Raw genomic sequence first — 14,107 nt, 5'->3', positions numbered from 1 at the left:
CAGTGACCGTGGCCGGAACAGCTCTCGCTTTATAATGGCGACACACAGAGAGAGCGGCCACGCCGGGACATAAAACTTTGAGTGAGGAAAGCGCAATTTACGAGCTAAAACTATCAGTCAGCCGCTTGACCGGTGTGGCGGAAGGAGGTCACGCTGGCAGTGGTGGCCGATGAGTGGCTAAAAGGGACGTGGTGATGCCGCAGGACGTTGGGCGAGCGGTTAAGCTCAATAAAATGGAATTGCCTTCAATGCATCAAAACGCTACCGTGGACCACTTCGAGGCCACCACGCCCGGCATCGGGGAGCTGATCCGATCCGACACCGAACGGCCGACCGGCCGGCCGGCAATTGGCCACCATGCCACGGAAGCCGGAGCGAAAGCGAACACCAGTCCGGTCCGGCCGATGCCACGTACCGGAGCCATTTTCGGTGTGTTTACGGGCACGCAAATGCGATTGTTTTGCCTCGGAACCACCTCGAATGGTGACAGGATGCGGATTCGAAGGAGAGACCCGAGGACGAGGAGAAATGTAATTTCAACATAAAACGTAACGAAGGGCCCAGCTTATAGGCAGGTAGGACGCTGTTCCCGCTCGATGTGACTGACTCGACGACGATGACGACGAGGGCTGCTGCTGCTGCTGATGATGAAGAGAGAGGGAAGGAGGATCTACTGGGAACTGGGTGGCTGGGTGGCTGGGTGCTTACAATTTGTCACCATGGATTAAAGCAATAATGACAAGCTTGATCCGGCTTAACGACACCATCCGGGGGTTGCTGCTTCTGCTGCAAGGACGACAGTAACGAGCTCCCAAAATGCCGATGGTCTCATGGCCGTCGCCTCCCAGGGCCCCGGAGGGTCCATAATTCATTGTCTCTGCAGGGCCTGCAGCGGCATCCCGGTGCTGCTGGCGCATGGCCATTAAGACGTCGAAGGCCACAAACGTTGGCATCGTTTCTTCGGAACTCTTCGGGAAAGAAAACGATCTTGGTAGGCCACGTCGGAAGATGATTTCCAATTCGCCCTTTTCTCGATGAATTGATCACGTCTTTTTGAGAGATCTCCTTAACCTACCCCAAAAAATAAAAGGACAGGTGGTGACAGAATGTAAGCGTGAGTCTAGCGAAAAGGGCTCAAGGTGTGTGCGCTCTTCACGCACAATCGAGCCGACGGTCTGAGTGATGTTTGAACGTTTGTCGAGGGTTCCGAGGGACCGTCCTACCAGGAAGGAGCCCCATCAACGCAACGAACCGCCATGGCCCTGGCTCTGGTCTGGACCGGCGGAGTGTTGGCATGTGTTGTCCTCTCAACGAACGGCATGTTGCATCCTACGCAGAACGTGGCACGCGTTGGCCACGTCAAACACCGGCTCGGCACGAGGTGCGGCTGTGTGTTACCTATTTGCCTACATTAAACACGCACACAGAGACACACTGCGCGGCCACGGGCACACCACACACGTGGTGCACGTGAAAGCAATCGCGTTTTCTCCATTTGCGACACTTAAAGCGTTTGCCATCAATCTGATGGCTTGTCGGGAGCATCCAATGGGAGCACCACCACCACCACTCGGTAGAACGTGCCGACGGTGACGACATTCATCTTTGCCAACACCCTTTGTCCCCGTCTCCGGCGGTGGGGCGACATGGGTCGACATGGGTGGGAAGATAAATCATTCCCGGTTCTAAAAAGAGAGATTTCCGTCATCTTCTTCCCGGCTACCCCAAGCGCTTGGCACTCATTATGAGCGCACTGTGCGCGCGCGCGGGACGGGAGGAAGGTCCCGAGTATGTGTGCGTCTGGAGCATAGGCCAAGTGGCTCCTGTGCAGCGAGCATTACAGCATAAGGGAGGGAGATGGAGGGAGAATACAACTTTGATGAGCAGCGTACGGTTCGCGCGCGCTTCAGAACGCGAACAGTAGAAGCAGCAGCAGCAGCAGCAGCAGCAGCAGGTTGTCTAGACTCAAGCTCGCTCTTTGCCCTGCTAGACGACAAAACGACAAGAGATTCGCTGGCGCTTGTGGCACAACGATGCGGACGACGACGTGAGGGTGCACGGTACTGTGTGTCACTTCCCACTCTTTGGTATTGTAACGCTTCCACGTACTTGTGCCACATGAGTGTTGAAAGTATAATGAATGTCCTGAAAAGAGTGTCTGGATATCCTTTTCTGTAGGATTCTTAAACAAAACAAACGCAAATGATGATTTATGGGATACAAATTTGGACCAAATATGTTCCTACAGGAAGACCAGCAACCAAAAGTGTAAAGTAAATGTTGCCATTGAAAGTAATCTGTTTTTAGATTCGTTGATTTTGTAAAATTTGAAAGGATTGCTTTGTGCTTGAAAAGTTCGAAAATAATGTATCCATATAACGAATCCCTTTATAATTTGAATTTCTAAGCTTTCCAATAATTACGCAAAATTTCTTGAAATTTTGTACACATTATCTGCAATGCGGTAACACTGTTAGACAGTTTTCACTAAGTCTGTTGCTATCTTTTGTCAACAATCGTTAGTAGCGCGCTTGTTGAAGCAAAGCATAGCAATCAAGCTATTTTACTCATCAAAATGCTTTCAATAAGAGAAATTTAACGTTAAATCATTCTAGATTTTCCCTAAGAACTCAGAGTAATTTAGTATTTTTGACACTAAAATCCATTAATAACAGGTAGCGTGGCCGAGCGGTCTAAGGCGCTGGTTTAAGGCACCAGTCTCCTCGGAGGCGTGGGTTCGAATCCCACCGCTGCCAGAGAAAACGGCTGTATTTTTTGCAGAACGTAGGCAAAATGCTACAATAGCCCTCGAGGAAACTGTACAAACAATCAAGAGATACGCAACTCTTTCTTGCGATGATCTGAGTGAGAATTAAGTTTGCAACAAATGAGAAAAACTCTTTAGTCGAAACTATAACAAGGATGACTCAATAGACCGACAGACTATGATCGAATAGATAATTCTAATCCCCCCATACACTAACAGACTATCGTTGGAACACTCAAATCTGACTGAATTTCATCCACTGCCTGGGGATCTTAAATCATAAATCTGCTCTCCTCGAGCAACGCACTGAAACATTGCAACGCTATTGTGCTCTGTCTTCCGTAGCAGAGCTATTCAGGTGGGAGATTATACCATGGCAATACCCCCAGGGCAAGAAAGCGACAGAGATAGAACTGTAATATTTAGTCTACTATGACAAGGTTGCAAGCGATCACTCCTAGGAGAGGGACTAGTTGCACGGGAAATCCTCAAGATGTCTTTAATCCCCTTGACCAGCGCTCGTGAGCACTCATATTGTAGCAGATTTTCTGCCGTGGCTTACTTTTTTTTAAATCTTTCCATGAAATTCTTATCAGTTCTTCAAATCATCATCCTTTTACCAAAACATTCTTCTAAAACAGTAACCATTTTCCTCGAATCCGTCCAAAATGACACCGAGGGCCCTTGCACCGCCATGCTACTGCAACCCAACAACTTTTCCCAATAATTGACACAAAAATGTGTCAAAACATGTAATCCTTAATCTGCCACCCTTTTGTCTTCGCCCTGTCGATAGCAGTTTGTGCACGGGTGTCGCGAGTACCGCGATGTTCCGCTATCCAAACCCGGACAGTTTCAAGCAGCTTACGATCCGCTCAGCTCAACGGCGTCCCCGGAGTTCAACCTTCTCGCCGACGGATAAGTTGGCTGAAGGCGAAGAAGAGCCGCGCTGGAACTGCGGAGAAAGAAATACAACAAGCTTAAAGCTGCACTCGACTTGACGACCTGATCGGTTCGTCCTGACTCTTTCTCTTCGGTCTCTTGGGTGCCAGCCACGAAGAACGAAAGAATGCACGAAAACACCGTTGGGTTGGGAGCGGTGGTAAACTTGGCATACCGAGAAAACTCTAAAATATCCGCCCGCAAACACCACGTCCAAATCCTCCGGAGCGTGGGACAGGATAGCCTGCCACCCCTCCCAAAAAACCCGAGGCTGAGTGATGCCGGAGTGGCGCGCGCGGAGAAACCATGCACCGCCGACGCTTTGCGTGATGTGGTAGACAGGGCAAGACAAGCAGCAAAAAGCAACGCGCACCACCAGGCCACGCGAGAGGAAAGTTGTTCCGTTGCAAAGTGAAAACAGCGAGAAAACGCGGAAACAAGCACATAACATAATATTAAACTTTATCTCTTATGAGAACGTCACTGTGCATCGCCATCGCAGGCCGCTGCTAACGTTTAAGCTCCCTAAGGGAACTCCCCCCCCGGGGGCCAGGGTGTCCTGGCAAACGAAAACCCCCGGTGCGATGGCACACGACACAAAACGTCGCCGAAGAGCCGGCCGCCGTAACACCATTAGAGGCCGCAGATGAAAATGAAGCAAAACGAACCAACCCGGTACTATCGCTATTACACGCCTGGATGGTCGGCGTTTGTCAGCTTTTCGATCGTTATTCGCCCCAGAGTCTGCCATTCTTTCCGTTGTTTTTTTTCTTGGTGGGGCGAACACCACACCAAGGGGTTCCGTTTGACACAAGCGCACGCCAGCGATGGTTAAGGGGCCCTCTTTTTTTTTGTTGTGCCTGGTCCTTGTGCCACGTTTGCTTGGCGTTGGTGACGTTGCAGCAAAATGGATTATTCCTGGGCCCCACCACCAAGCTGACGCTCCACATCCAATTGCGCGGACAGATTGGCTTTTGGCGTAGTGCGAATGGAGTATATGCTAATTTGTTTGGTTTGCTGAAAGCATAAAATGGACGCCTTTAGTATCCGGAAGTGCGAAGCCCCGTGACAGTTGATTTGAAACGTCAACATCGCCGGTGAAACCAAACTGTCACGGCTGTCAAACGGTGGCGGTGGCTACTAGAGCGAGTATCTCGTTGAGTGTGATGACGCAATTTAATAATTGCAAATGGCGGCCATATTAAAGTGCAAAGTGTGGGTTCCGAACTTTACATCATCCCCAGGGGGGGGGGGGGGGGGGGGGCGGAGTTGTGTATCACATTTAACAGTTCAAATGCTACCTGATGAGGCATAGATTGGCCAAACAAAACGCTTGCATTCATATAATCCACCATTATTATCGTATCGTTTTTCCGGCACTTTTTTCGCGCTCTCTCTCTCTGCATCACCAATCCGCAGTTTGTGTTTTTCCCCCAACGTCAAGTTCTTTCACCGGGCATTCCCATGGAGGTCACTTTGCATTTTTAGTCACTACTGGTGGTGCTGGTGCTGGGGGTGGTGGGTGACCCAAGGGTGTTAAATTGAGCGTAGTGCATATTTTTACGCCTCCACTCTACACTACGACTGTGATATGTATTTAGCGGTGGCGGCCAAGGGAGGTAGCGCATGTAGGCTGTTTGCGTAAATAATGCAAATCAGTGCAGTCTTCAAAAGGGTGCCCTACTAGCCCTCCCTCCTCCACCGTCCCTTGCAAACAGAACTACGGGTACTACGGGCAAAGATTAATGACACTGGTCCACTACATAATTTACTACGAGGTTTGCGCTCGGGCGCGACTGATGATCAGCTTGTGCTGATGCAGCGCGGTGGAAAAACAAGCAGCATAAATGTTGTTGTTCGTACAAATTCACAAAACACAACCCTTTGTGTGTGCTGTAGGGCACCAGGAACCGAGCAAAAGCACACACAAATAGGACAGGTCGACATCCGCCCAACCAGGACCACGGTTAGATTCATGGTGCGACGGATAGCAACCCATTAGCGGCGCGTTACACGGCGAAAAAGTCAAACGTCGGGCGATGGAAGGCTTTTTATAAAAAAGTGCACCTCGGGTAGATTATCTTGTGTGCTCCTTCAACGCCATGGTGGCGCCTAGTGGCACTAGAGTGACGCCACTGCCTCCTGTTAGTGGCCTGATGGCTCATGGAGTCTGTGGAGCAGCAGCAGCAGCAGAAGGTGTTGAAGCAGAGCGAAGATCGCACACCACTCGGTTGGTGGTGTGAACATGTGTGGTGCGCATCATTTACATAATTACACCGAACGCTAGTGCCAGCCAGCCAGCCAGCCAGCCAGCCGAGGACTGTGAGTCGTCGTCTCCATCCGAAAGTCGCCTTGTCGCCGCGCCGTGCTTGGCGTTCAAGAAGCGGCGAGAAAAGCACCGAGCACTTCTGTAGCCATTTTGGCGTTGATTTGAGCATATAATTTTCTGCTTATAATTTACATCTCTCGCACCCCTTCTGTCTCTCTGTTGCTCTGTGTGGAGCATGGGTTAAGCACCGAAAACAAGCGTACAACTTAACGCTCACCGGACGCCTGATTTATGTTGCTGCTTCGCACTCGTTTGCTACTTTCGGGTGGAAAAGCGACTCTTCACTGACCTTCTTCTTCTACTTCTCCTTCTGGAGCAGCCAGCTAGTTGGGTTGCACTCGTTAGCTCGCCGTGAGCCACTACCGGAATGGGAGGGTATCAGTAAGCCAGCCGATTCCTATCCATTCCATCCAAAGGGATCCTTTCTTCAAAGCGAGACATCCAGCGAGAGAGAGAGAGTCTAAACGAATCTCGCTTTTTTGCAGTTGCTACTGGTGCTGCTGCTGCAGTTGAATCCGTGGCCGATAAGAGGCAGAGGACGTGGATAAGAACCGAAACGGCTTACCTCCTTGCTGTTCCCCTAGCTCCCTGGTGGTTCTGATTGTACAATTGGCCCGAAACCACAAAAATCGCCTTCGGCGTGGTGAAAGCAAAAGAAAAACCTTCCTAGCACCCCGCCGGAGTCCTTTCCTGGTCCCCCGCGCTGGAAACTCAAGACAAAGCCATCCACAACCGGTTCGACACATCCGTTTCAATTCCAAGCCGCGGTTCTGGTTCCATTCTGTTCCGTTTTCGGTTGTGCAAATCGAGCAATTCCTCGCTTTCAAAGCTCAGATAAGATGTGTACTAGTGTGTGGCCCTGTGTGTGTTGAGGGGTTGGTTGTTTTTGTTCTTTTCGGTTGCCCACCCCCCCCTTTCGTGCCTCTTTCTTTCGTCCACTACCGGACGACTGACTGTCAATATCGATAAAGGAAGCACTTTCTTTGCGCTTCGTAGAGTGAACGTGTGAATGTGTGAAAGCGAACTGGTGGCCTGCCACTGCCTTCTAGGAATGTTACCATCACCTCCTGCCCCTTCCCTTTGCGGAATCCGTGTCCTCATCAGGACCGTTTGAGGATCCGCCGTCGACACATACTGTTCCTGCTGCTGCTGCTGCTGCTGCTGCTGCTGGAGGAGGTTCTGAGGCGCCACTGCCCTCGGGGGTGACACAGAAGAATGGGTTGGAAAATGAGAAACAACAGCCAAAGAGAGAGAGAAAGGAATGGGAAGGAAGGGGGGAGTGAGTCTCGGATAATTTACCGCCTGCTTGCCGGCCAGAGTACCGCCCTTTGTTCGCGCTATTTTCGGGTGTTTTTTTTTCTTCCTTCTGTCCAACATTCCTTCCTTGGCGTTTCTGGTTTTTTTTTTCTTCTCTCCCATCGTTTCCGTTCCTGTGGAAAGCCTTGGAGCCTCGCCTTGTGGAGAGATAAAAGAATTTCTCCTTTTCGCCTCTGGTTCGCTTGCTATCATCACACTCTCGTCTCGCCACTCCATGGCGTTCGAATGCCCACTGAGCGAACGACAGGAGGAGAAGGGGAGCCTCCGGGTGTGCCCGGTACAGTGCGAGACAGGTGGCAGGCATTCGGAGCTAGCAGCAGCCAGCAAATCGATTGGAAAATGGGAAAGTCGTTAAAGGAATCAACCGGGATGGATGGATGTATGTGTTTGTGCCCTGGAGGCCCTGGAGGAAGAGGAGGGAGGGGGCCGGTGCCACTAGCCTACTTCCATCTTTGCGTCGAATTCGAGGGAAAGCATCGGTGGATCGGATCTCTGATACTCCCCAGGGAGAGAGAGAGAGAGAGTTCGCCTCGTTTTGTTCTCGTTTTTATCCCTCAGCCACCACCCCTGGTCCCTGGCCTTGTCCCCCTGGGTGCTTCACCGTCTTTCTGTGTGGCCATGACCGTATCGAGGAACGTCCACTTCTCGGTGTTTTCGGCGCGACCATCACCGGCAGCATCGATCGCCCTCTGTCGTCGTGCGAGGAAATTGTGCGATTGAATGGAGAAATTAAGCGATGATTGCTTGATTTGCTTGACGCCACACCGGGTGTATGTGTGTCTCCATGTGTATGTGTGATGAGTTTGATGACATCCTTCATCTACGGGAGTTGGCCATCCATCCACCTCCACCACAGCGTATTTCCCGGATCCCGATTACGCAAACGAACACCGGACAATTACCGGTTTTCCGCTCAATTAGACGGTGATCCGACAGTCGTTGAGCTGAGGTGTCAAAGATGAAGAGACTGGACGGTTTTTTGGGTGATTTTTTTTGGGGGGGGGTAGGGAACTGAACTTCCATTCTACTTGCCACCACCCCTTGTTGGCACAGACATTCTGTTTCATTTCTGTGGGAGCTGCAAGTGGTGATGGTTCTTGTCCTTCTGCTACCTGCCAGACATTAGCATAAGGATCCTGGGAATACCTGAGTTCCAGGTCCAATTCCAGGGACTATATTTTGAGAAGTTGTGTCTTCCAGCAGGACCGTACGGTCCACAAACAACTTGACGAAGTACAAACGAAAATACATAAATTATACCTCCCGTCAGCGAACTACGGCAACCGCCCGGCGTGATGTAACGAGCGTGTCTAATTTGCATCTCACCATCCATCCCATTAATAGCATTATCACCCCCCTCCTCGGTGACCGTCGCCATCGGTCTAGGATTTGTGGTTTTCTGAAGTTATGCCCGAAGACCGGCGGAGTCTCGTTGGTCGGCGATCTGGTGTACATTTCATCGACCATGAATAATTAACAGAAAAGAAGTATTTGAATGGCCAGGGCCGGGTGGCAGTGTCTGAATTACTGGCCCATCGTGGTTTTGACACCTTCCCATCACCCAACAAACCACCGCTTCCGCCAAAGTGAAACGCAATCGAACGCCACATCTCGGTCGAACTCGGTCGGCCTGTAAGCCTCTTAACGGCCACCGAGAGGTCCGATGCCAGCTGAGACACTCGGTTGGTTACGGTTTCGACTTCCGAGTGCGGAGGAAACAATCGAAAACTTCATTTGGCCCTGATTTACGCTCTCCACCCTCTAAGTATCGTCGCTTTCACTCGAGGTGCCTGGAAGGAAACCTCTGGTCTCTGCTGCTCCGTGGTACAAAAACCACAAAAAGCGCCACCACCGCACCAGAGAGTGTTGACCAGCCCAGCATATGTGCCGATGCCGGTCGACACAGCTGGCTGCCGGCTGTAATGTCGAAGTTTGTCGTGAACGAGAAACAGAACCAAAGTTGTGTGGCCAGGCGCCGTCCTCCCCGGAGGAGTTGTTTCAATCGCAGCCAGCAACACTGGCCAAGACCAAGTCCCAGCACAAGTCCCAGTCAGTCTGCTGAGTGTGTCCTGTTTCCCAGAACTGAGTCCTGCAAGAAGCAGAGCAAATAAATTGAATCAAAAGATTACGGGAGCTTCGACAATGGAAGAGATGGACGAGTTTTCTTCTGCTTCTGCTACCACCAGCAGCTGGTAACACAGCTGGAAGATGTGTTTATCTATTGACTTTCACGACAGAGAAAGGGTTTTTGGTCATCACCACCATTGCCATTCTTATCGTTTGCTGCTGCTGCTGCTGCTGCTTGTCGAAAAGATTATCCTGTAACGTAAGACACTGTAGACTTAAGCGACACTTCCCCCGGATGCATTCACCCCGATCTGGATTGTGCGAGTATTTAAATTCGGTTCTCGAATGTCTCGTCGCCGCTTGATTTGAATTTCAAACGAGCAGCAGCATCGGCCACATGGCAAACAACAAAACCGAAGAGATCGTTGCTCGCAAAACCGCGTGCTTTAACCCCCCCCCCCCCCCCCCCCCGTTGGGGGGGCCTATGGGAACTTTATCGCTGACGTCGCAACGTCCCCCGGTGCGACCCCGAGACGGGACAGTCTTTTCAATCAATCTGCGGCGCGGCGCGGTGTCGAAGTTTGATGAGAATTTCCACAATTAAGTTTTCCCCGCCCGGAAAAAAGGGCTCGCCCGAAAAAAAATGCCTGGCTCCGATGGGGGATCCTCATGCCACGAACCAAACGAGCGACCGATTTTCAATTTGTCAGATTATCGCGTACCATGACGCGAGCGAGCGACACACCAGCCAGCCAGCCAGCCAGTCTCTCTCTCGGTGCGCGGAACAAAGCCCAAAACATCCCCCAGGCGGCCGAAGGGGCCCGATTTCCCTTTCGCTCACAACACACTAGCACTTCACAGCCGCCTTCGATAGACACCCATCGCTGGAACGACGACGCTTAAGGATTGGCAGTTCGTCGTCGTCGTCGTCGTCGTCGTCCTTCGTTCGTTCGCGCATCACCTGGCCAGAGGGGTGATTGAGGAGAGGGTGTATCGGGTGACATGCGGGAGATAAATTGCAAATTGTATGCAAATAGACATCGGTTCGGTGGGCGGCACGATGGTCTACACTCCAGCCCAGGCCGCCATTTCCCGGTCGACTCTTCGTCGTCGTCGTCGTCGTCGTCACTGGGAGTGCCTCGTCAACGAATCTGTCGATGACATATCGTCAGATGTATCTTCACGGGTAAATTATCATTTTCATCATCCGTACCGCGGGAGCGGAGCGGAGTGTGTTGTGTCCTGGGAAAGCCTCAGCGAAAGAACTTGTAAGAAGTAAGTGACGACGACGACGACGACGACGACTGTTGGGGATGCTGAGGATGGAAAATGGGCAGACGGAAAGGCAAAAAACACCCCCACACACACAGAGACACATACATTGTGAAAACACAATCACTCACGCCCTCTAGGACTTCTTCTAGGAATCCATCATCCAGCGCGATCCGGTCTCAGATGTTCAACGGCGTTAGTGGTGGCGGTTTTTCCTCTCACTTTTTTCGCGTTTTTTCTCACAGCTGCTCCCGGGAGAGTCGGCAGGGACTCCGACAGGGGCTGGATGCCCTGCCTTTTACCTATTGAACGGCTGCCACAAACGACAAACGTCACAAATCATGCCAAGTTTAACTTGAGCGAGCCCCGCGGCGGGGACTTCATTTCCCTGGAATGAACTGAAAAAGCCCAAGTCCCCGGGGCGATCCTCCTGCTCAGGGGAAGTCCGAGGGCTGGAAGGGGGGAGGGGAGGCTTCTTGACATGACCGAGACCGAGTGGCACGCACAAACGCACTCTCACTGGTGGCCACGATGCGCAAGAATGATTTACGGAAATTTATTCCTCCGCAAGGACACCCCCAGCACTGTCACATTGGTGCGGGTGGAACTTCGGTGGCGGTTCCAGATGACATTCTTCAAATTGTTCACGTTCCTGGCCAAAGAATCGAGGAATGTGTGTGCCAGCAGCAGTAGCAGCAGCAGCCAACGGACGGAACCGAGAGTTCAGGCACGGAAAATGTGGAGGAAAAATCTGCGCTCGGGTTAAAATTCAACAAAGCTTTTCCTCATCATGTGGCTCCATTTTTCATTTCCCGCACGTTCACGTTCGCCCGGGACGCGTACATTACTTGGCGCTGCAAGGTGCAAAGCCACCACGGGAATGGGAATTATCTCTGGCTTCGTGCTCGTGGTGTGGCCAATGCAGCAGTCGATGCAACCGGCAGAAGGTAGCAGCGTTGTCGCATCGCGGAGGAATGATTGGCGTTCGCGGGGCACAATGAGAATGCGATAGGCCGGGTGCGGGCTTTGGGTTGGAGCAGATGGGAAAGAAAAACTGCGGAAATGTGTCCTTGACACAGGTGCACCGACCGATTGGGGGTCGATGGCGTCGGCTGGCGCCAGGGAATGCAACGAAGGAGCATCCTTTTGTGAACCATCTTGTGACCTCGAAAGGGGTTGTTTGAACATGCTGGCAAAACAAACACATTGCAATCGAACATCAGCAGATTCGGCGATTATTATTTTGCTTAGCCAAAATTTTATCCATCTTCATACTTTTCTTCTGCATCTTCTGTTTTCAATACTTTCTGTTGGAATAGAGCACTTTGGTCTTTGGTCTTCGAGGCTTTGGTCATCAACAATTTCTAAATTGTGTTTAATCAGTTTTTAATTAAGTTTATCAAGAATGTAACGTAACTGGTTATCAAGTTTGTGTTTTGACGAATGGTTGGTTCAAATATTTAACTAATCACAAGAAAAATTAAAAAGAAGAAAACCAGATAACCAAACTGTATTCATTCACAATCGTCTATAAATTTGTGTTCGACGCTATAATGCTTTTATTTCCTGTATTCTAAGCAGCAATTCGTGAATGTTGCTCCTACAATCTGTTTAATGTTGACTCGTCTGTTGTTGACTCGATCTGTCTGTTGTTGACTCGTTTTTGTTTAAGGAGTACTTAAAATTTGCTTTGCCTTGTTCCTTTATCGTCTTAAGGGGGGCTTCGGTTTTTAATTTTGTTTTGTGACACATATTTTTAACATTTTTCCTTGAATGCTGATCCTTTCAAGAGTATTATATAAAAATTTTGGATCAATTGAAGAATTCATACAAGACTCCATGCAGCTCGCTACTTTGAAGAGCGTTTCCCAAAACCAAAAAAAATGTTTTTAAAGTCGGTGCCCATCGCAGCGTAAAAACTACTGGTCCGATTAATTTGAAATTTTTGACACATAATCTATACACCCTTTGCCAGGTAGCCCCGTCTAGATTTCATTGAAAGTGTTGATACTTTTTTTAAAAAATTATATAAAACTTGTTTTTCATTTAAAAATTGCAAAAAGGATACGTAGGCACCGCAAAAAGTACCTTTTCGACGACACACCTACCAATAATTGATGCCACGGATTAATTTTTCTATGAATGTTCCTCAAAACAATACTAAATATTATTTTAAAGTTGTAGATTAATATGCCATTTGTTTCAAAATATTAAGTTTAATGGTCACGTCACAAAAAATCGTCAAAAAAGGGCCTGTTTTTGGCCTGAAAATACCGAAGCCCATTTCAAACTTAATCAACATTTCAACCTTTACCGGTGCTTTTTTTCTTCAGTGCAGAATGCGGCCCTGAACTACCATGAAATCACGGTGCTTTGGTAATGTTAATCGTAGAAATAAGAGGGTTTATTTTACAGGGTCTTAAATCCATAAAAATGTGTCCATCATGTGGACGATATCCAAATAACAAAAGTAATAGAAACAATGATGAGACTCAAACAATGATGAATTCCCAAACAACAACAGAAACAATGATGAATTCCCAAGTACCGTCACATTTTATGAATCCGGGGAATAGTCAAAACATGAAGCGTTCAGTATAGAATTTATGATGAATTGCCTACGCAATCCATTGGTATTACATTCTTCGTAAAAGTAAAATCCTCGTTTCTTCTTGTAAAACTCTTGATAAAGGTAGCACCAGAAAGAGTTTCTACCGCTGCCGAAGAACCTAATTGCTCTCATGTTCCTTAGAATCGTGAATTAGGTCCAACATGATAACGAACCTTCACCAAATGAAAACGTTCACTCACCGGTCATAACTAAGGTTGAAAAGAAATTATGAAAGCGATGTGAAAGCTCACCTCGCGCGGTATGAATTCTCGCTTCGCTTCCAACTGGCCAACACCATTCGGAGGAGGTATTTCTTGAGATTATCCCGCCAACCAACAATCAGGCTAATTAGCTCGCTCGCCGGTTTTCGTTAATTTGGTCCAGCAAAAGGATTATCACAGTTTGAACGCAACCAATCCAGTCGCCGCGCCCCGCTAGTGGGACGAGCAATGGCCAACCAGTGGGTCCCAATGCCAATGGCAGCTCGTCGAGCAAAATAGTTTTCCGTTTTCCGACGATAGCAGAACCGAGCCCGGACCGATCTGGCTGGGTCCGTGGCAGTGAAAGGAGTCAAAAACCCCATCGAGATGATTGCTGCTAACAGGCGTCTATTGTATCGTCACTGTCACGGAAAAGCGCAAGGCATCGCTGGGCATCGCTTGAACTTTCGGTTCAGCTAAAAGCATTTCATTGTTTTACTTCCCGGGCCGAGGCGAGGAGAGGTATTCTCCTGGGTTGGTCCGAACCGAAAGCATTTCCAACGGATATGGTCGCAACTCGTCCTCGTCCCCGTTCTCGTCCT

General features: G+C 49.6%; 1 non-coding gene and 1 pseudogene across 1 annotated transcript; both read left to right on the top strand.

Moving 5' to 3' along the window:
* The first annotated feature begins 2,674 nt into the window (after positions 1-2,674).
* Positions 2,675-2,756, top strand: Trnal-aag (transfer RNA leucine (anticodon AAG)). Its single transcript has one exon. It is a non-coding gene; the product is annotated as a tRNA-Leu (tRNA).
* A 3,116-nt stretch (positions 2,757-5,872) lies between these two features.
* Positions 5,873-14,107, top strand: part of LOC126575106 (serine protease Hayan-like) — a 13,707-nt pseudogene continuing 5,472 nt past the window's right edge.

The sequence above is a fragment of the Anopheles aquasalis genome, chromosome 2, assembly GCF_943734665.1.
Source record: "Anopheles aquasalis chromosome 2, idAnoAquaMG_Q_19, whole genome shotgun sequence".
Classification (NCBI taxonomy): Eukaryota; Metazoa; Arthropoda; class Insecta; order Diptera; family Culicidae; genus Anopheles; species Anopheles aquasalis.
Note: the sequence above shows the minus strand (reverse complement) of the source record. Positions and strands in the feature narration are given on the sequence as shown.